Below are 25,385 nucleotides of genomic sequence, written 5' to 3' on the forward strand. Positions count from 1 at the left end.
AGGAGCTGATTTTTTAATTCTTTTTGTAAAATAGCTTTAGGTAATACTTCTGGTCTACATAAATAGGCAGGAAGGTTGTAATTTTGTTAAAAACATTATACAATAACATATCCTTGAGAAATTTGATAAGGCCTGCCTATGCCACCATAAGCATACTAAGTAAAGCCTTTGTACTAAGTTCATTTGAAAAAGCTTGCTAAGAGCTAAGGCACAAAACAGTGGAATTGAATTACAGTGGCCTAATAAATTATCAGCCATTAGCTGAATTTCCTTAATTGCCTGTGGGCATGCTTTTAGTCCACCCCAATTGTGAGGTAATAAACGTTAGAGAAAGGGATTTTAGAACATTCAAAGCCCATAGAACAGTAAGGAGTCTAAATACTTTGTTGGACTGGTGCCCATGTCCTTATATGATATTACATAGATCAACAACTGATTATTCAATTCGTGTTTATAGTATTATTTGTCATGTTTTACTTGAACCATAGGCAAAGAGCAAAAGGTAGAAGAGCTGAGGGACATGAGAAGGAATAAAGAGATACTGATGAGCCACAAATTTGGAAGGCCTGAAAATCCTTCTCAAAAGAGACTTGAAGTTGCCACAATATATTAAAGAAAGGGAAGAAAAGGGGGGAAAACCAAAACAACCAACCAAAACAACAACAAAACAAGCAAAACAAAAGGCTTGCCATAATAGAAGGCAGAGGATTTTCAAAATAGCACTATCTAAAAATACAGATTAAATGCCTTTACTGAAGAAGTACTATGGTGTTTAAATCCCACTTTGTGTTTACATTGATGGTATTTTTCATTAGCTAGCAGTGGGAATATGGTTCAGTTTATTTAAATCAGTTTATCTATTTTTTGAATCTATGTGGATATTTTTATTGGTCCAGTACATCTCTAAATTGCAAAGTTAACATAAAGAAAAAATTCTATTGTGAACATTTAATTAACAATTAAATCTCCAGAGTATTTCTGATGAGATAAAATTCTGATTTATTTAATTCATGTGAATCTATAAAGAGAACTTGCATATCATTTGGATTTCCATTCACAACTTCTTAACACTGAGCATTCCTATCACTCCTGTCCTGCCATGGCATGTGAAAACACATTTAGCAGTACCTAGTAACAATACATCTTTGGTCTTCACAGTCTTATAATGAGGTGTGACTTTGCAGTAATTTCTTATATGTGGAAATGGATTTTGATGTAATTACTGTGTAGGAATCAGAATGGTGTGATTAATTACTGTTGTTTCTGAAGCTGGACAAATATTTTAAAATTAAAAATTAACCTCTCGTGCCCTTACTTATCTGGATTTTTTTCAGACTCCTGACATCTGCTTTCTGTAAGAAACTTTACTGGAAAATTATAAGTTCACATGCTTGGATAGTCATGAAAATGTGAATGATAAACATGGACATGCAAATATTCACATAAGACTATGGCATTTATATGTGAAGGGGAATACCTTTTGACACAGATAAAAGAGCTATTTAATGAGTCATAAAAAAATTCAATCATACTATTTGCAGCTAGAGTAAACCAACACATATTACTGAATTCCAATCATGGCATCACTGCATATGCTTTATCAAATACACCTTTTTAAGAAATAAATACTCTCTGGCATAGCAGGATTAGATAGTGAGTCACTCAGCCAGAGCTTTACTAAATGAAAATTTGGCTAGATATTTACCAACATTCCATTTATGCCTCTTCATTCAATTGTCTTTTCAGTCCCTCTTTCGCATCCATTTCATTGTTCATTGCATGAAGCCCTTGTTGAACTTTCTAAATAGCCATCACTTAAAACATCCAAGTTTTAAGCATGCACTTATACACACACACACACACACACACATTTGTATACAGGTTCATAGTACCTGTAGACAGGTACCACTACTAGAGTAGCATACAAAAAGCAGAAATTGATATTCAGTAGACACAGAAGTAAAACACAAATTATTAGAAATGTGCTGTTAAGATTTGTTAGAGGGAAGAACAGCATTTAAATGTTTCAGCCTAGAAATTTAATACAGATTTGAATTTACTACAGGAAAAGGAGACCTTTCCATTAGTAAAGTTAATTTTTTGTGTGACCTCCCAACCTCTCTACAGAACTACAATCCCCTTTCACCTGTTACCCCAGTGTGACAGACTAATTGAGTACTATCAAAATACCTCTGCTCTCTTTCCCTTTTTTCTGTTGCTCAGCCCATTTCTCTTGCAAAATAAAAGGATTTTAAAATTGAAATTCATTATTTAAATTTCACGTCTTGAAATTTAAGATTTCAAATTGAAGCAATATACAGTCTTAAAATTTAGTACTCAAAATATATGTAATTTAATTGAAAAATAATAATGTCCCACAAAGTGTGAAAGAATTGTATTTCATGCATACAAGTATCTGTAATCAGTATTTCTGAGAACCATATAATGACTCGGGTTGGAAGGAACCTTAAAGACCACCTAGTTCCACATCCCAGCCATGGCAGGGAAACCTTCCACTAGACCACCTGTCTCAAAATCCCATCCAGCCTGGCCTTGAACACTTCCAGGGATGGGGGAATTATAGCTTCTCTGGGCAACCTGATCCAGTGCATCGCCGCCCTTACAGTGAAGGATTTCTTCCTAATATCTAATCTAAACCTACCTTATCTCAGTTTAAGACCATTCCCCCTTGACCCATCGCTACTAAATGCCCTTGTCAAAAGTCCTCCTCCAGGTCTCTTGTAGCCCTTTTTAGGCTACAAGATCAAATAATCAAATGCAAAAAGCCATATAGAAGCTGTTCAGCACTAAGATTCTCCTCGCTCGTATTCCCTTTGAACTAAATTTTCATTGCAAGGTGAGTTTTGTACTGCTGGGTTTTTGTATGGACATGGACAGGCAAAAGAATGGATAACAAAGGTACACAAGGAAGGAAGTAATAGCAGAAAGGAGGGAGGGAAGGGAGAACTGAGGAAGATGGGAGGGAGATAAAATCTAACAATCTAAAAAAAACCTAAAATAAATATGATATAGTCTGGAATCAACAATTAATATTTATACAGAACAATGAAACCAAATGCTTGCAAATTACCTAAAAGTAGGTATGGGATGCAAAATAGTCAATCATAAAATATCCAGCAGGTCTCCAATTCAATGCAAATGTGAAAAGACAACTGATGCAAACATGTATTAGATAAAACAGGTTCACTGTTCATGAGAAAGTAGGTCTGTGTTTAAGTGGGCTCAACCCCATCCACACTTGTTCACACTTTTTCAAAGCAGGTAAATTTATCAGGTGCAGAGAACTACCAGGATACTGAGCAGAATCTGGACACTATCTCAAGAGGGCAGAATAAAAGAGCTTTGCTTATTCAGTAAGAATAACTGAAAACAAGACTGAGAAGGGATATGGCCACAAACATGTCATGAAGGGACAGATGTCAGTGGGTGAAAGACCTGAAAATGTTCAAAAATTGTGTCAGCACAAAAGTAAAAAAGTGTAAGGTGAATATGAGATATATTCTATGCAAGTTACAAGTCTGTGTTGTGTATTTTGCATTAGCAAGATAACAGATTCATGACCCCAAGGGATGAATTGCATGCTCCTAACCAAGTTTTACTTTTAGGAATTTGCCCACAGCTACTGAAAGTTTTACTCCTGGGACAGGCAGTCACCACACTGCAGTTAAACTAAGCTGTCATGGTAAGTTACAGAGAAAAAGGTAGCATGTCAATTAAGCATAATGATATGGCAATTAGCTTTTCATTTCAACTTTCTAAATATGTGCCATGGAATAACTAAAAGGATGCAAGAAATTTAATCTCTTCATCCTGTACTAAAAAATAGGGGATGTGAAGAAATGAAAAATATTCGACTACTCAGAAAATCTGTCTTCTTTGTTCAGCGTCTACTTCTATTGATCACTATCAGTGCTGACAAATAACTTGAAGCTGTGATCCTGAATTGATATTTAATTAAAATGAAGATCTATTCTAATTGTATGGTAAACACATCAGAGTTCTGTATGTAAATAATGTCAACAGATGTGGGATAAGAGAGGAATTTTAAATAAGTGTTAGAAAGTTTGCAAAGGGGCTAGGGAGCAAATCATGCAGAGAAAAGCAATAATTAAATTCTGTCTCTAATTTATTTTTACACTGGATCCCACTCTTATTACACTGAGGTTTAAAGACTGATTTCTTATTCTCCCTGCTAGAATGAATAAATTACATGTACAATATGGGGTTTGGGGAGGGGGAGTTAAATCACAAAAGTAATGTTTCCTTCATCAAAGTGTGAAACCTATTTGTAGAATGAGTAAACTATGTGTCTTCATGACATTGAAACTTACAAAATGAAATTACTGAACTGCCTCATAGAGAATGGTGGTATTCAGAGAACATTTTGTGTCTCAAGCCTAGTCAGCAACTTTCTGTCACTGTGCCCTTTCTCCAAACCCGTTAATGGAGAGCACTGAACTGGTCTGTTGACTACTCAGAAGTCTCAGTCAGCTCTCCTATATCAGACCCTCTCCAAGCAGATAGGAGCAGCCTCACATTTACAAGACCTGGTTTTTGTGGCCTCAGACACTCTGACATCTTCTGGAGGCACAGCATAGAGGAACTGAAGAAATTCAGGAGGTTCCTGGAGTGCCCTGACGATAATTTCCTCTGTTGAGAGAGAGCCAATGAAGAGAGGTGCTGTGCTGGACTTCATGCTCACAGGGAGTGGCTTGTTGGGGACGTGAAGGTCAAAAGCAGCCATGGCTGCAGCAAGCATAAGAAGGTGGTGGAATTCAGGGCAGAGGGGAGAGTGAAAACAAGCACAGATTACTGGAGACAGGGAATGAGGAAGTGAGCATTAGGCTGTTCCCAGTGGTACCCTGTAATAGGACCAGAGGCAAAGAAATGTTCAGGAAGAACATCAGGAAGCACTTTTTCCTGTGAGGGTGACTGAGCACTGACAGACATTGCCCAGGAAGGTTATGGAGTTTCCATACTTAGAGATACTCAAAAGCCACCACGTTGTCCTGGGTAACTGCATTTAGGTGGTCCTGCCTGAGCAGGGGTGCTGGACCAGCTGATGCACTGACCTATTCTTTTCCCTTCCAATACAAGAAATACCTGCGGCAGGTTTTGGTTGTACCTGTTTGGACAAATTGTTTCTGAATAGTTCTCATACATGAGTGAAAAAAAAGTGCTCAGAAGTAGAGTGCATGCATACACCTATCACAGCTTTTATGTGTTTCATCATTATTTAGAGAAGAGATTGAAGAGAAAAAAAGTTTGAAGAAAATTATCTCTGTAATTATATGGTCTATGAGGCAGTTTTCCCTCTCAGCTGGAATTCTAGGATTCAAATTATATTCAGTAGGAAGCCTTCACTGTTTTTACTGGCACTGAAAAAGTGCTTGGGAAAAATATGTGTTTATTAAATCACACTTTTTGAATTTTATTCATTTTAGTAAGTGGTTTTAAGTAACTTTTAAACTTTCATTTTAAGGCCTTTTATTTACATACCTCTTTCTGATGTAATTTTTACTTTGAAATGACAGACCTTCACAACACAGTCAGCCTTGAGCAGAATTTTTTATTCTTCTTTGTTATCATAACTGTGCTAAACTATACTATCATTACATTAACTGCTCTGCCAGGTTTATCTTCACAAGGACAAAAAGCCATCCAAAGGTATGGTTGGAAGGACAAAGGTAATCATGTCTGTTTAGAATGCAATGCCAGCCTGTTACTAACCTGTGAACTATTTCTTCTACTGTGAGATATTAAAATAGATCTGACTTCAGCCCAGTACCCTCAGTTAATGTCTGCGGGAGTTACTTTTCCACTTTGTGTCTCAAATCAGAGAAATGAGATTGCCTTGGCCAAACAATAAGGTGTGAAAGCTCCACTAACTTCAGTCATAGCTTAAATAGGAAGAAGGTATCAGTCTAAATTCCAGAATGAAAAGGTTTTAGCACCAAATGCATTGGTAAGGTAGCACAGACATGTTTAAATTATTACAGGGAGTTAAACCACAGGAAGTAAATGTACCTTTTAGTGAAAGAGCTTATTTTTCTGTGGCTACATCAGTTAGAAACCTGCAAAGAATAAGAAAAGAGCCAGGCACTGTGTCTTAGGTGAAACACATTCAGCTGGATAGCTGGCACATATCTCAGCCTTAGGGAGAGGTTCCTTCATACAAAGATGAGGTTTAGGGGTGCATATTCAGGGGTGTGTGTGTGCATGCATGTGCCCTCGCCCACATCCCTGTAGGGGCAGACTGTCTCTCATCAGCAATCTGACTGATAATTTAGTAATCATTAATATAGCAACACCAGGTTTTTTGTTTTACCTCTACTGTGAAAGCTTGGCTGGATTCCTGCTTCCATATGCACTCATTTATCTTCCTTCCTAATGATAAATATATAGCATATTCAATTTGGCTCATATGCTTTCTTTATTTTCCTTTTTTTACTCAAAATATCTTCTGTCTCGCCTATTGAAGAGTGTGTGTTTCACTCAATTATAGGGAAGTCCATGGTAATTCACTGTTGCCTGAGGCTCTCTGAGTTATACCTCTCTCACTCTTATGACAAAAACATAATATGGGCTCTTCAGGGGTAGTATATTCAGTGGCAAGATGTACCTGGAAAACTATACAGTGCTAAAAAATAGAAGGATCCATAGGCTGGCTTTCCTTCCTGAAATTTTCCACATTCCCATGATACTCCACACTGAAAATCTTGTTTCTCTGGGTGAAATTCTGTTTGTTTGTGAACACAACCCAGTACATGTAGAGTTTGACTTCTATGTTTGAAAGAATAGAAACACATTAGTTAATACCATGTTATTTTCAAGTCAGTAGAAATAAGGCAAAAGTTTATCTGGGAATTTGTGCTAATTCCTTCACTCCTTAAGTATCTACATGGAAATCTAGTGGTATAATTGTTTTTCATCAGAAAATACCTGTTGAAAAACAGGCAAAATGCTTTGTGAAAACACAAAAATTTTCATTACCTTTCCTTATAAATCAACATATGGAAAGCCTTCAAATAAGACCAAAATAGAAATTCTTTACCATTTCAAATATAATACCTAGTTCTGTTTCAAAATTAGCTGTCATGCAATGTTAATTATAGATGCTAGGCACTACTTCAATACTAAACTTGACTGCAAAGAAAAATACATTTGAAGAACTATATATGAATTTAAAGAGTTAAAATTCCAGTATATCCTAAAAGTGTTCATTTCACTTTCTTGTAGTTCTGGTGGGTGTTTAGATGGTCAGACACACTTAGCTTCCTACCACTTAATGCTCTTTATAAGTAAAATTAATAATCTGTTTCTTCTATAATTCTGGTAATATTATAAATTGTTTTCAATCTCCAATATTATAAATTATTTTAAAGTATTTTTTAGTATCATAAGGTGTCAGGCATTACTCAGAAAGAATGAAGACAGTGCCTGCTTCAATGAATTCTCAATTTATGTAAAATATTGTAACAGCAATATTAACAATTATTCTCCCTATGTACAGTCTCATTAATGATCTGTTCTCTATTTTATCAAGACTGGTATGTTCTGTTAATACATGCTCTGTAGAAATTAACTGTAAAGTGTTTAATTCTGTTCCTTCTGTTTTTCTTTCTTAGTATGTTGTTATATCTCTTAACAATTTAATGTAATGCAGTGTTTCTGCTACAACTGAAGAACAATCATGGCAGTGCTGCTGATTGTTCTTCAGTTGTAGCAGAAACTCTGTAGAGACAGAATAAAATGTGCTGGATAATCCAGAAAGAGGGAAACAAATGAGTCTGGTAGAATTAGGTTGGTAAGTAGTCATTAATTCCAGTAGAAATATATTTTGATTTCCAAACTAAACAGATATAGTAAAGAAATCCAAAACGTTTTGAGGAAGGCAAGGGTAAACCCATAGATATAGACCTAGACACGATGAGCTCTTACTTATATTTGAAGAGCCATTTTGAGCTTTTATCCACATTGGCGGGGGTTCCATAAAAATAAGAGGGTAGAAAACTTAGGTCCTTTCTTTCATAAAAATCCCTGGGGATAACAGAAAAAATCAGTACATAGCCCACCCATTACCTGATAGCCAAAATACATACATGTAGATCAAAAAGACTTTAAAAAATTGAGCTGGAAATAGTTTTATAAATTACATTGGTCTTTAATTAGTACTTCTTTTACTACAGTTTTCAGCATACCTTCAGCTAGTAGCTAATATACAAATAGGAAAAATAAAGGGATTCAGGGGATTTATTTGTGAGGTATCCATGGAGAGTATTTTTTTGTTTTGCAATGTACATCTCATTCTAACTGTTACATTCAAATATAAGGAAGAAAAACATTCATGGTGATGCATGCATCAGCTCAGAGGTTCTGCTTCAATTACCACATATTCACAAGTCTTTACAAATCACTGAATACTCAAAAATGACAGAATAGTGAATACACAAAGAAAGAAGGGAAGAAGACACAACCAAAACTCATAACCTTTTTAAAGATTATTATCAAATAGAAAGAAAGTCAAAGCTTCCCAAGAAAGATAATAACCACAAGTTATTTGTCCATCTCCAGGAATCCCAATAGTAATAAGTTTGGTTTTCAGTTTCAGAGGATCATTTCCCAGCATTTTAAGAGTAGGTACAAAAAAATACTCTTCCCATCAATTTCTATTATCTGAATATGAGCAGCACAAATTCTTATACAGTAGCTAAATATTTCCCAATAGTGTAAACAAATTAATAGCTCTGAAAGATGTGTCTCTTGTTTAAATTATTATTGTGGATACAAAAAGCCAGAGACTAAAGAGATTTTCTTTCAAATGAAAGAACACAAGGAAAAAAAATTAATAAAAAGTTCAGTCTATCTGTGGAATATCTAGTCCCAGATGTTCTCCACCAGATGCTGCTTCTTTTCCCTGTTTTCTCCTTCCCCTTTATACTTGTTACTAACCCAATATAAATTCCTCCTCTATCTTTACGGTCTCTATCTTTATTTCCCCCCCTGGAACCCCTAGAACGATGGACATTTCCTGCCCTCCCTGCTGCCAGTGCCCCGCGGAAGGCTGCAATCCTGACACAGGCTCTAACACTGGCAGGCAGTGAGTGAACAAAGGATGTCTTGGGGAGCTCAAACTCACCATGGAGTGGCAGGAGAACAGCTCAACAGCAGGAAAAGTACATTTCTTCATATTTATTTAAGCTCTGCAATAGCAATGAGGAATATGTCTGAGATCAGGAAGCAGTTGCCCCTTCTGCTGCCCTATAAATTATATTCTTGCCAGGCCATTGTGCAAAGTCTTTCAGTTTCCTGAGAGATTTCCTGATGGGTCACAGTACTGGAAGTGACACCTACAGCTATTGGAAATAATAGCCCATAGCTGCAGCAAAAGAGAATTATCGGCAGCACTTTTTATTCAGGATAACAGCCTCATAATCTGTATCATCACTTCAGAGTGAATTCATACAACAAAACCAAACAAGAAGACAGACAGGTTGTTTGCGTTGTGAGTAAAATGAAAATACCATTTTTTTCCCCCACATTCTATCATCATTATTTTCCATTTTTTCTCTCCTTTTGAGAAAGCAAAATGGTACAGATAAACCTAAATGGATCTGAATAAGAATCATGGTGTTGTATTACTTTAGGCACATCTTGGAGAAAACTCTTTTCTGTCACCAGAGAGTAGTTGAGGGATACATTGCTGAAGACCAAAGTTTTTTTTCAAAATAAGTGACATCAATATGCTTTTTACAGAATCCTAACTTTGATTTCAGTGTTGATCTAAAAATAGGAAAATAATTCTTCATGATGCTTTTTCAATATTGCTGTAGATCTCTTTTTGTATCTCTTCTACAGGACATGCCAGCTAATGCGGTCACATTTTATCTCTTGTGCAATGCTCTGCCTGATGCATCCCACTTAAGCTGTGTTCCCACGGACACAGAAGGAACAGTCTGGTTTAAATGGAGACAAGAGAAGCCTGAATATTGCCCCTTTAAGGAAATTCCAACAGTATAGATCACATCTCTGCTGTTGCATTGTGTGATGCCCAGAAAGACACAGAATATATAGCATGAGCAGGATTTGACTTCAAATGAAGGTGTCTTTAGCTGTGTGTCATTTGTCACCCATTTGTATAAGTTCCCATTAGGTGGAGCAGAGGTCACAGGCTCCAGTCAGTATCACAGTTCATACAGATACCCAATTCCTTTTAAAATTACTTAGGGTACCTGTGATAGCTTCAAAGACTTGGTAAGTATGTCAGAACACACACAGGAGAAAAATACTTTGCAAGACCATCAGCTGGAGGATGAGACACCCAAAGAAGGCTTCTTAAACTTCTCTAACTGACCATATTCAAACAGCTAAATTACAACTCATGTTGACAGTGAGATGAACCTTTTTCTAGGCTCCATTAACTGTATGGATTAAATTTCTATCAACGATTGTTCAAATCTCCAAGGAAATCCCTCTCTCTTTTCTCTAGACTTGTGAAGAGTCCTGTGGAGACAGCTGAACCAGCTCTATATAGTGAAAATTCTGGGGGTCCGAGCCCTGACGATCCGACCCCTTTGAGTTTCCTCAGAACTTTTCCCCAATGGAGACTTGATAGAGAGAGGCAGCCTTGATCCAATTGTCCAAAAAGGAATTTTAATAATGCCAAAATAACAAACAATAAGGCATACACTGTATTTAAAGCAAACTGGAAGAAGGCAGTAGAGGGGGCAAAAAGCACAAAGCCAGGGTCAGACAGGGGTATTTATACATGCCAGTGTGGGGTGGAGTTGAAGCAGGGTCTGAGGGAAGGGTCCAACAGGGGAGACCCTTAGGAATATTTAAATTTCTGCGCATATAATCAACCTATGGTTACACAAAGAACTAGGAACTTTGTAGCAACAATTTGCATATCTTTACTGAGGGAGCATGCGAGTAAACTTTATGCTTACTATGCTTAGAAAGGGGTTTCCCAGGGCATTATGGACTAATGGGTTTTCCTCTTCTCTGGGGAAACCACTCTCTACAATATAGGAAAAGGTTTCGATAGGGAAACGGTCAAGCTCAGGTTCAGGGTTTATTTCAGCCTAGGGGACTGCTCTGAAGCACAGCCATCCTGCTTGCCCCTGCAGCAGCTCTGTCCATGGATCTCTGCAGAGATATGGGCATAGGAAGCATTTTTCTAATGTACCTACCTGGTGCTGCCAATTTCTACTCTCCCATTCCCTGTCACATGTCATTATGTTTTGACAATATTGTTGCCATCTGAATTTTAAAAGTTTCTTTTATTTCATAGGTAATTTGCAACATTTAACTTAACTTGGAGACAATAACAACTAGAGAGTAAAGAAAAGAAAATCTGCATACCCTGTTTATTCCTTATTAAATAGCAGATTATTATTATTATTATTATTATTATTAAACTAAAGTGATCCAAATATTCCAACTGCATTTGGGGTCATAAACTCTTCATCAAGTTTTAGTCAAATACTAGTAGAAATGTCCCAGACTAGAAATCAGATAAAAGAAGATTCATAAAATAATTTCTCAGAGACCCTTTGTAAAATAGAGATTTTCTAATGGAGGAAGAAACTTATTCAAAATAGATGTAAAAATTAATGATAACTACCTGATGCTGTTTAAACAGACAATAATCATCAATAAAAAAGAAGGTTTAACAACTGTGTTTCATCACAAAAAGATATATTAACCACTTTCCACAGTCTGAAGCCATCATCAATCAATAATAGATAATATTTACTTTCTCCTGCTGGGGAGCCTTTTTTATATTTTTAATGGAATACATTGAGTGTAGGTTACCATAGTTACAGCAGAATTTCAGAATGGGTTTTGTTTTATCATAATTGCTGCATATTAGTACATAAACAGCTGAACCCTGTCTTCCACTGGTAGCACTAATTTGTGCCTAGAGACAATTCTCTCCCCTCAGAAAAATCGAACAACAACTTAAAATATGCTGTAAGTTTGTGGTCTTTCCCAGAGGGAGTAGAAAGTTTCTGCAAGTCAAGCTGTTTGTTGTTTAGAGCCTGGGACTGCTGGGATAAACAGCATAGAAAGGTGAAGCTGCAAAAATCCATCACCAGCAGTAAAGGGAAATTAAAAGTGTTCCCTACCCCACCCCAGACGTGTTGAATTATAACCACAATACTTCCCATCACTATTGTTTCTGAGCAGACCTGAACACTAATGAATTTGGCTGGGATTTTTACAGAACCATAAGAGAGTTCAGAAACTAACAAGGAATGCAACATAAGCTCTATAAAGATCTAGTTTTTATCATCACAGTGTTTTCTAACATAGAAAACTATTGTTCCCAGGTTGCAGAGGCCAGGAAGGAAGAGCTTCTTCATCATGCATTCCTTATTAATCCACATAAAGACTAATACCCATCAGACACCCCCTTCACTCTTTAGAGAGTGGAGTTGTGAAAGTAATTTTTCCCAGTGTGAGTAATTGGATTTTTAATCTCTCCCAGAAATATTGAAAAGCAGGAGATGACAGCATAATGGTAAATTTCTGTATGAGGTAAAAGGTAAAAACCTGAGATCTCAGGTACCAGCTGAAGTGCTGCCTTCAAGAAGTTACATGTGTACAACTTCCATTGCACTCCCATATTGCTCCATGATGAGAAGTCAAACAAAACTTCATATATTATGCCAAGGTACTTGAAAAGGCAATATGTATGAAATGGTGGCTGTTATGTTTCCCTAAGCAAAAAAGAAGTCTTCCAAAATGGTCAATGACTGACAGCCCAACAAGATTTTGTTCTGTTGCTTTTAAAATGTCGTGGTCCTGCAAGTAAAATGCAAACGGAAAGATAATATGTCATATACAATACAGAAGGACAAGAAACGAATGTCAAGTCAAAAAATTGCCTTCTCCAGCGTGACAGCAATTGTATGGATCAGTGGATTGCAGGAGATAGTAGTCTTAAACATGCTACACTTTAACAACTACAGTTTTGTAACAGAAGATGACTCAAGTGGCACATTGCATAATAAAGCATTATCTTACTAAATGCCTGTTTCCCTCAGAATCAAAAAAGAAAATCTTTTCATTAACATTATAAATTACTAATTCCTTTATAAAATCAATTTAAATATGTCTAGTAGTATTTAATCATTTTTTCATATCTTTTTTTTAAAGCTTAAGTTTTGAGGATTATTGTTATCAAGACAAGGAATTAAGGCTTCACATTCTTGGGTTTAGTCCTGTTGCAGTCTAGAAGGGCCATATCTTCGTAATCTTCGCCCTTGTGATCTTATGGACGAGAATGTTCAATAAAATATCTACTTTCCTTTTGAACATGAATTTAGATGTTTACACATCAATATTCTTACCTGAAATCCTTCCTCCTCTTTAAGAGAAAAAGGTGTTTTTCTCAAACCTAGTAGGTACAAAGTGTCCCACAAACAAAATAACTTTCCTCACACAATTAGAAAAGCTGAGTACTTTGACTCAAATCCAGAGCTGTCCACAGATCATACAGGAAGAGAAAATAGGTGACATCTACTGGATAAACTGCTATTTCTCTCTCATCTAGCTCCAGTTTGGGGCCCATTTACTTTGTGTTTAGAGTTACAGCTGGCAGAATAAGTGGGTTTTGTCATGGTCTGGAGAAGAAGCAAGTGCTTGTGCCCACCAAGGGTGCCTGTTTATTGCTTTTAATGCATTTTTTGATGTTTAGTTCATTTTTCTCCCATTATCCATTCTCATGTCTTTCATCTAGCAATATACAATACTGACTGCAAAAGTGCATTGTGAGACCAGTAAGATTTATTATAATAGTGTACGAGCACACAGAAAGTCAAGTCTTTATCCTCAAATATTTTATCACAAATAAGACAAGTTCAAGACAAAGGATGGGGGGAAAAAAGCAACAGAGGGTTTTGTCCAATATTACATAAGAACAGAGGCAATCCCCTTCACCCTATATACTATTTATAGACAAGTTTATGGTGAGTTTTTACTAGTGCCTTTGATTAATGTACTTGTACCAGTTTTCTCTTTTTTATTCCATAAAAAAAAAAAAACACTAGAGTATTTAAATGCCTGAGTTGTGTGAAACAGAGACTGAAATTTTCAATATCACTCAGCAATTAACACCCCGCTCTCTAGACTCTTGGCCTTTTGTTTTGAGACACAAATGAGACATGAAGCACTATGAAATTGGTCTAGAATATAAGGCTTAATTTTGGCCACTAATGTGCAGGGAATTGATGTGCCTCCCACAAACATCATACAGAATCACGGCTCTCACTCAGAGCATGGAACTTCTAATTTTTTTCTGGACTGAGATCCTATTTCATAGTATTTAATTTAATATTCTTCCTACATTTGTTCTCTCCTATAAATTCTTTTCTTTCTTCCATATAGCACCCATATATATTAATGTAGACTAAATCAGTAATTAATCCACTGCTAATTTCTTTTCTTCCTCAACTCTACACAACAAAAATACAGAGACGAAGAAATAGCCACTATTAAACAAGGAATCACAAGTGTGTAGAGAAGGCACTATCAGAAAGGATAGGGGAAGGGAAGGGAAGGGAAGAGGGAGGTTGTCCTTTAAAAGGTATTGAACCATTGACCTTAAGAGTTTTTTATTCTGGTCCGGAGAGAAGTTGCTAAAGTACCTCACCACAGGAAAGAAATGAGAAATTTTGAGGGCTATTGAGCAGTGAATTCTCATGGTGGCTCAGCAAAATGTTACTTAGAACAGGTGTTTCTGTAATTGTGATACATTGAAGAAGTTTGCAGTGTTCAATATCCCCTCAAGACTTACTAATACCTCTCTAATGTCTCTAGAAATAGTATGCTGGACTGCCAAAGAGTACGAAATAAAATGTCTCTCAAGCCTGGTTGAAAATATTTACAATTCAATATATGTTTGTTATAGAGCTGGCTTTTTACAGAAATGAGGAGGAGTTTTGGAACAGGCCCTAATAGAACCCACCTGAGTGCGAGTAACTTTTATTATTTAAAAAGGTTTGCAGCTACTATCCTGGAACATTGACCTTTCTCATTTCAAACAGGAAGGGAGAGCTTTTATTTCTCAAGCAGAAACTTGGCTGTTTAAGATATCAACCTGAAGGGCAGGAAATCCCCCATAGGACAGGTGCAATTTTAAGGCTCCAGGCCCATACACCATGAGAACAGTTGGGAAGCAATCTTTCCCACAGTTTTGAATCCAGACACTATTATTATAGCATAAACATAATATGGCCAATTTGCAATTTCAATTAACAATTAAACTATAACTATTTAATAAAAATGGAAAACAGATGGTAAAAATAAAATAGAATGCCCATGGCTATCAAATTTGCTCAGATTAAATGGAGGAGCAGGAAAGAAAAATACATTCAATAAAAAATTAAAAGATTTACCACCTCTGAGGACATTTGGGAGGACTAGAAAAGAGGAATGACCAGAATACATTTTCCCAACGTAACTTAAGCGTACTTTTATGCTTAGATTCAGTACTTCTGTACTGTAACTTTGACAACTACTGTAAATAGAAATAAATATACAGAATATAAGTAAAGTTTGGTGCAACAATGTGGCAAATGACACTGTTAGGTATCATTAAGAGCTTAGCTCTGTAGAAGGTACATGAATCATTCGATGGGGTACGGTATTTTCTTATGTTAAGAAGAAAAATAGACAAAATTAGGAGAAAAAGGAGATGGTTGGGGGTTTTGCAGTGTCAAATATGTAGGCTTCTTTTTATGTACTTCAAGTAGAGCAGGTACTTGAAGCCCTGCAAACATGCAGAGGGAGTGAACTGTAAATAGGCATGTAACACAACAAGGTCACAGTTTCTGACCTCTGTGATTATCCAGGGATATTTTACTAGCTGCAAGCCATTTTATTTCATAGGAAAGATTCAGAATGGAATTGAATTCAGTATGTCCTTTCACATTAGAACTGAACAAACTATTCTTGGGAAATATTTTAGCTAATAAATTAGACCCTTTTTTTGCTGGCAGATTATTAGTAAAAGTATTATAATCCCTATAAATGTGTTCATCTTCTTTAAACAATTGAAGTGCTTTGTACAACCATTTTTCAATCAGCTTGCCTTTTGTAAACTTTTCATTTAATTATGTCCTTGACTATTCAACATGCATTATTTCTTATTCAAAGGGTGGGATTGGCAACCTCACTTTCATGGCAGCTGCTCTCACTATTTGACTGAATTTCTAAATGTTCATAAATGGAGTAGATGAATAGCTGAGGTAAATAAGAGATATCTGCATTCATAAGCAGATGGGTTTGAGTTTGCAGGCTTATTGGTTAATGAATGGAGAAGATCTATTCCCAAATTATCCTGCTAACAGGAACACTGACCAAATGTTCAGCGCAGGTTTGACATGTGTCATTTTAGCAGGTTTTACATGAGTCCCTTTAGTCCAGTGAGGTACCTGAATCCCACATTGTCACAGATCTACAGTTCTTCTTCCTATGTGTAAGACAAGCCAGGATATTTTGCTGCTAATCATGTCTCCCCTCAAGGACTACTGCCTTTGGCCATAAATACAGCAGAATTGAAAAGCAATTCAGGACTTGCCAAAATGCCTGACAGTTTCTTCCACATTTTCCAAGCTCAATTTCAGGCAAACAGTACCATGATGATATAGTAAGTACTCAATACCAACATTTCAAACCTCAGCAGAGAAACAGAACTGACGGTGAGGTCCTTAATCAGGATGCATGAACAAGCAACAATTTGGTTTACTCTTGCAAAGCTGTGCTGGGACAAATAAATCTTCCCTTAAAGCTACAGGAGCTGAGCTAAAAAATCACAAACACCCTCCCTGCCCCCCCTGCCCCCCCACCCCCCCCCCCAAAAAAAAAAAAAAACACCACACTAAAAAAGGCAAAACAAATAAACAACCTGCCCCCCCCAAAACCCAAGCCCAACCCTTTTTGAGCCCATTAGTTCAGATAAAGCAAACTTGAAGACTTCTGCAAAACTCAAAATCTCACATTCTCACATTTTCCAAGCAATATATTGCACCTTCTGAGCCTTTTTTATATTGTAGTGGTTATGACTTTAGTTGCTCTTTCAGATAATCCTTACACATCACACCTAAACTGGTGACAAAAGTGACAGAGGCAATTCTAGCCAGTCCCGTCACAAGGGATTACATGACCAGCCATGATTTTACTCTTTTGCTCCACAGATTAGTACCACAGAGCCCAGAGAGGAGCTCTGCTATTATACACTTCTGAAAACCATTCGTCCTGAAAAGGAGAGGTACTCTGTCCCGAACAATGCTCTCATCTGAATGGGTCCCTTGTTAGCAGAGGAGATGCAGCCAGAGGTAGATAGGGAAAAATATGCCTGTGTCTTATTCCTGGACAGATCCCTTGTGTGAGCTGGGTAGTTGCATCCTGTAAAAGGCAGTGTGCAGGCCATGAGATATCGTGCCAGCTGACACATGACTGGTGCTCAGAACATGAGTCTCAAGAATTCTGCATATATGCTATGACACTCCCTGTTGGAACTGATACCAGTTTAGGGATTCCAGTTTTCCAAGTTTTCTCCCACGCTATCCATCAGTTCCAACCTCAGCTACAGCCGGTGGGAAATTTTATGCATAGGCAAAGGCAGGTGCTGCCAGAGTGCATAATGCTGCAAAATTCTATCCCCATGTTTCTGTATAGAATTGTCCACTGCTGTGTTCCTAGGTGAGACTTTTAAAAACAAAAGGTACCAACTCTTGGTGTCTGGGCCAGCAGAGTTTTTCTTCTTGTTCTGCACTCTGTGCGGGATACTTGGCTAGATGGGAGTAAGGCAAATACATTTCAATGATGGCAATTTAAGCTGGGAAAAGCCAAATTATAAAGTAATGTTATAAGACCATAATTACCCTAGAACTGTGCCTCATGTTTAACAATAGCTGTCTGCAGTGCCATTAAAATAATGACTTTCAGATTTGCCAAGACTTTTATTATAAGAAATCCTGGCCACAAAATCTTCTAGACCATTTCTTCAATTGGTTTAAATTGGTGTACATCCACAGAAGTCACTGCAGGAAGATATGACCTTTATACTTAAAAGACCCAAAACATTCAGCAATTAGGCAAGCATATAGTGCTCTGGTAACACTGGATATTATGACACATGGCTCAAATTTGCTCGGAGAAGCTGAAGTTATTTAAGCTGATATACTTAAAGGTACAGAAAATTTTGAATGTATATCATTTATGGGGTAATTTTCAAACTTATTTAGAGCTGTCATGGAAGAATAAGTCAACAATATGCTGTCAAATGTCTGAATATACATAATTTTAAAAATGCTGACTCAGTGAACAAATCTAGTCTTCTTTTCTACAGCCACCTTTAGCAGCCTCTCATATAGTGACAGCCTGATGACCATACTATGCTGTTGCATTTTCCTTCTGTTGAAAATATGCCTAAACAAGTTTAAAAATATTAATTTGATAATAACTTGCTATACATTTTTGCTACAGTATCACCACTATGTATGTGTTTGTTTTTTCAGGTCGCTACCACAGTAAATGCTACCAATTCAACACTCACTCTCTTAGAGGAGAGACTGTCCTGACTTTGATATATTCACATATCTAATATCGGAGGCAGAGCAGTGATATGGCATTGAATGCTGACTTTTCACTGAATTTTACTATAGCTTAGATAACACCTGATTTTTCTTCATGCTTTTCTCCTGGGGCCATAAGAGAACCACCCAATTCAGCCTGCTGACTATTGTGCTGTCTTTGAATTGCTGCCTTATCTCTAACTGACTTTTTTAATTAATTGCATTATGGACACAGTCTGACTGCACACACTAATAGGCATCAGTGTCCACAAGAGCAACTGTGAGAAGGAAAAGGAAAGAAAAGGAAAGAAAAGGAAAGAAAAGGGAAAAGATAATGAGAAAGAGAAATAGAGAGGCTGAGAAACAGCTTAAGAATGCCATATGGAAAGGTTCACATGGACATGGACAGTTGTAAAGTATTTGCACAAAAAACCCGCCTGTCTAAGGTATGCTGGTACCAAGCTAAACTCTCCATTAGTTCACAAAACTTTTGTTTCAATTAATATAGCTTATTAACTAATATTGCTTATTAATTAATATTGCTTATTCTCAGTGTGGGACATTCACAATGCAGACTTTCCTTGTGTCAAATTTGTGTGTGGAGTTTCCTCCTCTGCTCAGTCCCATTACCATGAAACCAGCTGGTGCCACTTGTGGTGAAACCATGGAATTGCCTAGCTCCTCTTTGTTTATTATTAGTCCTTAAACCTCCTCACCTCTTTGCTTGAAACTAGATAATGGATTTAATTGATGATGAAAAGAGTCTGACAAACTAGTGCAAACAAAAAGCTCTCATTTTCTTCAAATGTTAAGCTGAAAATCATTCTCTTGTTTCTATCATTCTCTTTTTCCCTCTACTTAGTCAACCAAGGCATTGATCTCAAGTGATATTGGGTGGTTAGTCCACTGTTGGGGTTTTTGGGGTTTGCTGAAAGAATTTATGTTGGACTTCCACAAACTTAGACATTAGATTCTGTATTTTCATTTTAAATATTCCTACTTAGATGAAACACTTTCTGCACCTAATTTTAGTATAAAAACAGTCATGCAGAGTGATAGCCAAAGTCTATCTAACTGATCATCAGTTTAAGCTGTAAAACTTTGCATTTATTTCATTTATTCAGTCTTCCATTTGTAAAGAGAGGCCATTTGTTATACAAGCATACATTTTTGTAAGGTTTAAACATCACACCAGCAATGTAGTTCACAGTTGGTTTGTATGTACCATCTGGGCTTTGTATATAAAATGAGGCACCTAGCCTCAATTTTGGAATCATTTGCGGGAGGATCTATTCTATGCTGTGCTGGTTTAGTCTGCTTCATGTTTGGAAGGTAATAATTCAGTAGTATTTCTAGGACTTGGCATTTGGCGTACCATCTGGGGTGGTAAATACTCTGCATATGGGAGATGGTATAGTCCCAAGTATTTTATCTCTCTAACACCCTTCTCACTAAAGGAACTTCGGCTTAAAGAAGGAAAATTCACTGAAAGTGTAGTATGCTGCCATGAAGAGGAAAGCCAAAGACATATATAGAGTGTTTTTCTACTGATGCAATATTGCTCCTTTATGATACACTTCTAATATGACAAATAAATGTGGATTGTAATCACCTAATAGTATTTTTCTCAACTTTCTCCCTTTGTTCTTGTTTATACTTTACTGCATCACACAAAACTCCTCTCCATTCTTGAGATTTGTACTTCTTTGATTTTTGGAGACTAGCAGGTACCCTTCTACTTGTTAATTAAGCACACACAGGAGCTATATTTTCAGGTAGACTAAGCTTTTTGATATTGATTACTAAATTCATGGCAGAAAGGTATTTCAATACTTGTACAGATCCAATGTTTTTTAATCTAGCCCAGTGCAGTTTATCCATTTTAATCTTTCTTCACTGTATCTGACCATTTGGATATCACTTCAGTTTCTTATAGTTGCTTTCATTAATCATTCCAAAAATCCAATTTTATGCTTTGAGTGCCAGTGCTGTACAGACTAGGACTGCTTCTGAGCTCAAAATTAAACTACTATTCTCATATATGATTATATGACTTTATTCCATGAGACAATAATACGTATGCACCTATAACTTCACTTGCCCTTTTTCTTGCCCTTTCAAGTTGTGCCCATTATCTGCAACAATTATATTTTATTCTATCATCTTTTCCAGATTGTTAAATCCTCATTCAATATTTGCTTCAAATTATACCATCAATGGTGCCTTGCACTTTTATAATTTATTTATTATTTTATCACATCAGTCTCCAACCCACTATATTTTTCTTTCCCCATTAGGGCATTTAAACCTCTTCCCAATTTATGCCATGACTAAATGTCATCAATGAGTTGATGCATTCTTCTTTCCAAATCAGGGATTTGGAAAGAAGATGTTAAACAAGCCTTGATTTACTACCAGCGTTGCAACAAATGACTATGTATCTCCCTTCAACTTGATCCATCAATATTCTTTGTTTATGGCCTTTGAGCTAATCTTCAATCCATGTGACAGTCCACATATTTGTCAATTTGAATTAATTGCGTGAGCTTTCATGGATGCTATACCAAATGCTTCACTCCAGTCAAACTATATTAGGTCTGCCATTTTCCTCTCATTTGCTTCTTTGGTAATGCTATCAGAAGAAGTAATCAAATTTGTCTGATAAGATTTATTTTCATAAATCATGCTGCTTAGTTCTCATGGTTATCTTATCCTCCATCAGCTGTTCTGTGTCTTTAAGGGATGGTTCTTCTACACATTGACTCTGATTTTACTGTTTGTCCCCCAAAAGCAGAGTCATTGATCAGCATGCCATTCTTGATGCCCAGCACTGGGCTAGAGATCTAACTCAGCACTCATCAGCAACTGCCTTTTATATTTATTTCAGTGAATTTTAGGTTACATCATTACACCAAAGGTTGGGTTATTTCTCCAAGGTATTATGTGGGGTTTATTGTGGGTTAAAGAAAACCAGCAAAACTAGTAGAATCAAGTGGCAAATAACAATGTGTCCCTTTTGTGAATAACAGAAAACACATCAGCCATTTTCAGCTAACAGACTCCTAGCATTTGAAAGGTTCATTGCCCAGGAAATAAAATCACAATCATTTCAAATACCGAGGGCTGTTCACAGCCACTGCCTTTGTAGTTGCCTCCCTTTTACCTGACATAGCAGAGATTAAACAAGAGACCTCCAACATGGAAATAGATTAAACAAGATACTTTATAAAGCTAAACTCCATAGTTAGAACTGTTAACATAATTACAACTTATGCATTTTGATTTTCAGTACACAGCACACATACAGGGAGACATCTTTGCTGTTAGTTTGGCAATGCTACAACTATCCTCTTTCTTAGACAAGAGAGAAACAGAAAATCACGATTAATGTTCCAGTAAAATTTTATGTTCTCTGTACAAAATTCATGTGGTCACTGATCTGGTTGAATGAGGCATGGGCATTTTGGGTCATTTCTGCTGAATTTCATTTTCTGTTTGTCTCAGAATAGCAGACACCAGACAGGGGCCTTCAGTTACCCACCAGCTCCATAGGTTCTTAAAACATATCTGTCCCCAGTGCCCCCCTTCTGCCTCCACCATGTATCTTCTAGCTCTGTCCTTCACAAATATATATTTATTTCTACAAGGAATTTCCAGTTCTCATTACTTTTCAGTTTTCCTGTAGGTGAAACAGATGAGAGGCAAATATTCTGGGAATCATTTTGTCTAGCTTTAGATACCTGAAGGACAGGTGATGAAGCCCAAATTTCCACTCTAAGCTATCCTTTTTGCCAGAAGTCCTTCTAGTTTCTAGCAGACAGTGTGATCTGTCCCAGAGGCCTATTTTGTAATAAAATAATCTCTGCCTAGAATTCAACATATCCAAAAGGTGATATCTATCTACTTCACTACAGTGATACAAAGGAACTTAGAACAATGAACACAATGTACTACATTTTAGATGCCAGAGTTATGGTGCATCAATGTCTCATAAAGGCATATAAAAATAATGTCATAAGATAAACTGATAAAGGTCTTCCTGTCTCAGAAGAGTAGCTCTGAATAAATGATCTCAGCTGAGTGGAAGTCTCAAAAGGCAACATTTGCCAGCTGCACAAACTCTGTGGATATGTCATTAAGGCATAATGCTATCAAATTATCTATCTTGTGGTATAAATAGTCATACCTTTATCTGTTCCACTAGGTCTCTACTGACTAATACTTGCTGAGAAGTAATGTGCATGTTTCAAATGTGGTAACGCTCTTTATTAATAACATTACTTCTTGTTTAGGACCACAGATGTTTCTCTCTTTTTTTGTTGACACAAAATCAATTTCATTATTTACTCTAAAATTGCATTAAATGACAACTTACTTAAAGACTTTCTAAAATAATTTATAAGTAATATTTCTTTCTTTTTTGGGCTTTCGTCCTCTGTAAAACCTAAATGTACATGCTGAAACTGTTTGTTTGTCCACAATTTGGGTTTGCGGAACTACAAAATTTCTCACCTTCCTTTCTCAGTCACCTTCCCTGGTTTCTTTTTCTATCCAGAAGGGACTTATTGTACCTGTCTAGCTTTAGCTCTGAAAATGTATGGGCCAATCTAAAATATATTGCCCTTTCCCCTGAAACAACAATTGACACAATGTAGTCCAGTTCTACTTACATAGAAGTGAGAGCTTTGTAGTGATCCATGACCTTGTAAGGCTCATTATTAGATAGATACCAATTTGTCATGCTGTGCCTAGCTATCAGCTTTTCTAGTCACTCACTTCATGCTTCTAGTGGCAAATTATATTTGACTTTCAATTTAAAATCCAGGGTACTTTAATGTAAAACCTCAGTATAATAATGGTGATGAAGCAGCAGGGCATGCAATTTGACAGAATGGGTTTTTTCTAGTTTATTGTGCCAGATTCCCCTCCCCCAACCTCAAAGATAAGAAAAGAAGGAAAGAAAGAAGAAAGGGAAGAAAGTAAGAGAAAAAGCAAGCCAGTAACACTGTCTTGGAACCCTGGTGGAAGCTGGGAAGACTTTAGATACAGCAGCAGGTTGTCATTAAAAAATGGAGACTCTACTGTTGTTCCCTGAGCACAACTTAAAATACATTAGCTGCATCATGACAAGCTATAATTCATGAATCCATGAATGAAGATTTAATTCCTGTTTAATGAAAAAAAAAAAGGTTCCAACCTCTTTGGCTGAGTTACTGAACTTAATGTATGTTACACAGTTCCTGTCAGACATAAGTAATGCTGATCTCTTTTGTCTTGATGCCAAGCACCTACTATTAAGGGTGTCATAGGCATGAAAACCCTGATACAAGGGATGCATTATTTCAGTACTTTTTAATGAGGATTTGCTTTTTGACAATGCCTTGTACAGGATACTGAGGAGGGGAAATTTCCCACTTCAAGCAAAATTACTGTGGTTTGGGATTTATATTTTTATTATAGGAATATATCATGACATGATTTCTGACTGGACAGTATGTCACATTAGGGAACATGTTTAATTATTTTTTTTCTCCTTCCTTTTTCTACATGTAGGAAAGATCATCCATGTATTTAAAATCTGACCTTCATTTTGAAAGTAATTTAGTTCATCAAATTTGGTCACCCAGACATTAAGTAACCCTGTAAAGCTAATCCTCTAAACCTTTTGAAGAGTCAACCGAAAAACAGTAAGAATAATTCAGCCTATGCATTTTAGAGTGGTATTCATCCCAACCAACCTCAGACTTTTAATATTTATTTATGTATTGAAGTTCTTGCAGTACCTTAAAGCATCCTCCTTGGTAAACAGCTAGAAATATGCATTTTTAGAAGATGAATCATCTGATTTACCTTACAGACATAATTTAGGATAAAATTAATTGCCCTTTAGGTATATTTCTTGCTCGCTAGCAAGAAAAATATTGATTGCTTTGATCAGACTTGCACATCCAGCTTCAAGTCATACAGGTTAGCACAGGTGTTTCCTTACATGTCAGCTCTCAAAATCCTGATAAACTGAATGATCTTTCGGACAAGACATGTCTCTCCTGTAAATATCAAAGATTTGCTCTGGGTGATTAAGTTTCAGATAAATACGATAATAGACAGCAAGATTTAATTCTAAAATCTCACCCATGAAATTTCTGGGCATAAAATAGCATACAGTAAAGATTTTGCCAGGCCTCGGTCTTTAACTGCTAGACTCAACCATATTCACACCGAAGCAGGAAAACTTTGGTTTGTCTATGAATTTTTGCTTCTGAGCTACTATGTGGTACACCAGACTGAGGTAGGTCATTAAGGTTGGAAAGAACCTTAAAGAGCATCAAGTCAACCATAAACCTGCTACTGCCAAGTCCAATACTAATCCATGTCCTGAAGTACCACATCTACATGACTTTTAAGCACCTCCAGCAATGCTAATTCCACCACTTTCCTGGGCAGCCTGTTCCAATGCTTTACAACCCTTTTTGTGTACAAACTTTTCCTAATATCCAATCTAAATCTACCCTGATGTAATTTGCTGGTAAATTGAAGCCCCAGCTTACAGAATATTTCTTCTACCTTTTCACCCATGTTGGGTGGGCTATAGCAGACTCTCACCAAGATATCTGCCTTGTTGACATTATCCCTAATTGTGACACATAAACACTCGACCCTCTCATCACCATCATCAAGCCCTAGAGAGTCAAAACTCTCCCCCACATACGGGGCTCTCCCTCCTTGCCTACCCCATCTGAAGAATTAACAGCTATCCATTGCAGCCCTGCAGTTGTC

The sequence above is a fragment of the Zosterops lateralis genome (assembly GCF_965231275.1).
Source record: "Zosterops lateralis genome assembly, chromosome: 2".
NCBI classification, from domain to species: domain Eukaryota; kingdom Metazoa; phylum Chordata; class Aves; order Passeriformes; family Zosteropidae; genus Zosterops; species Zosterops lateralis.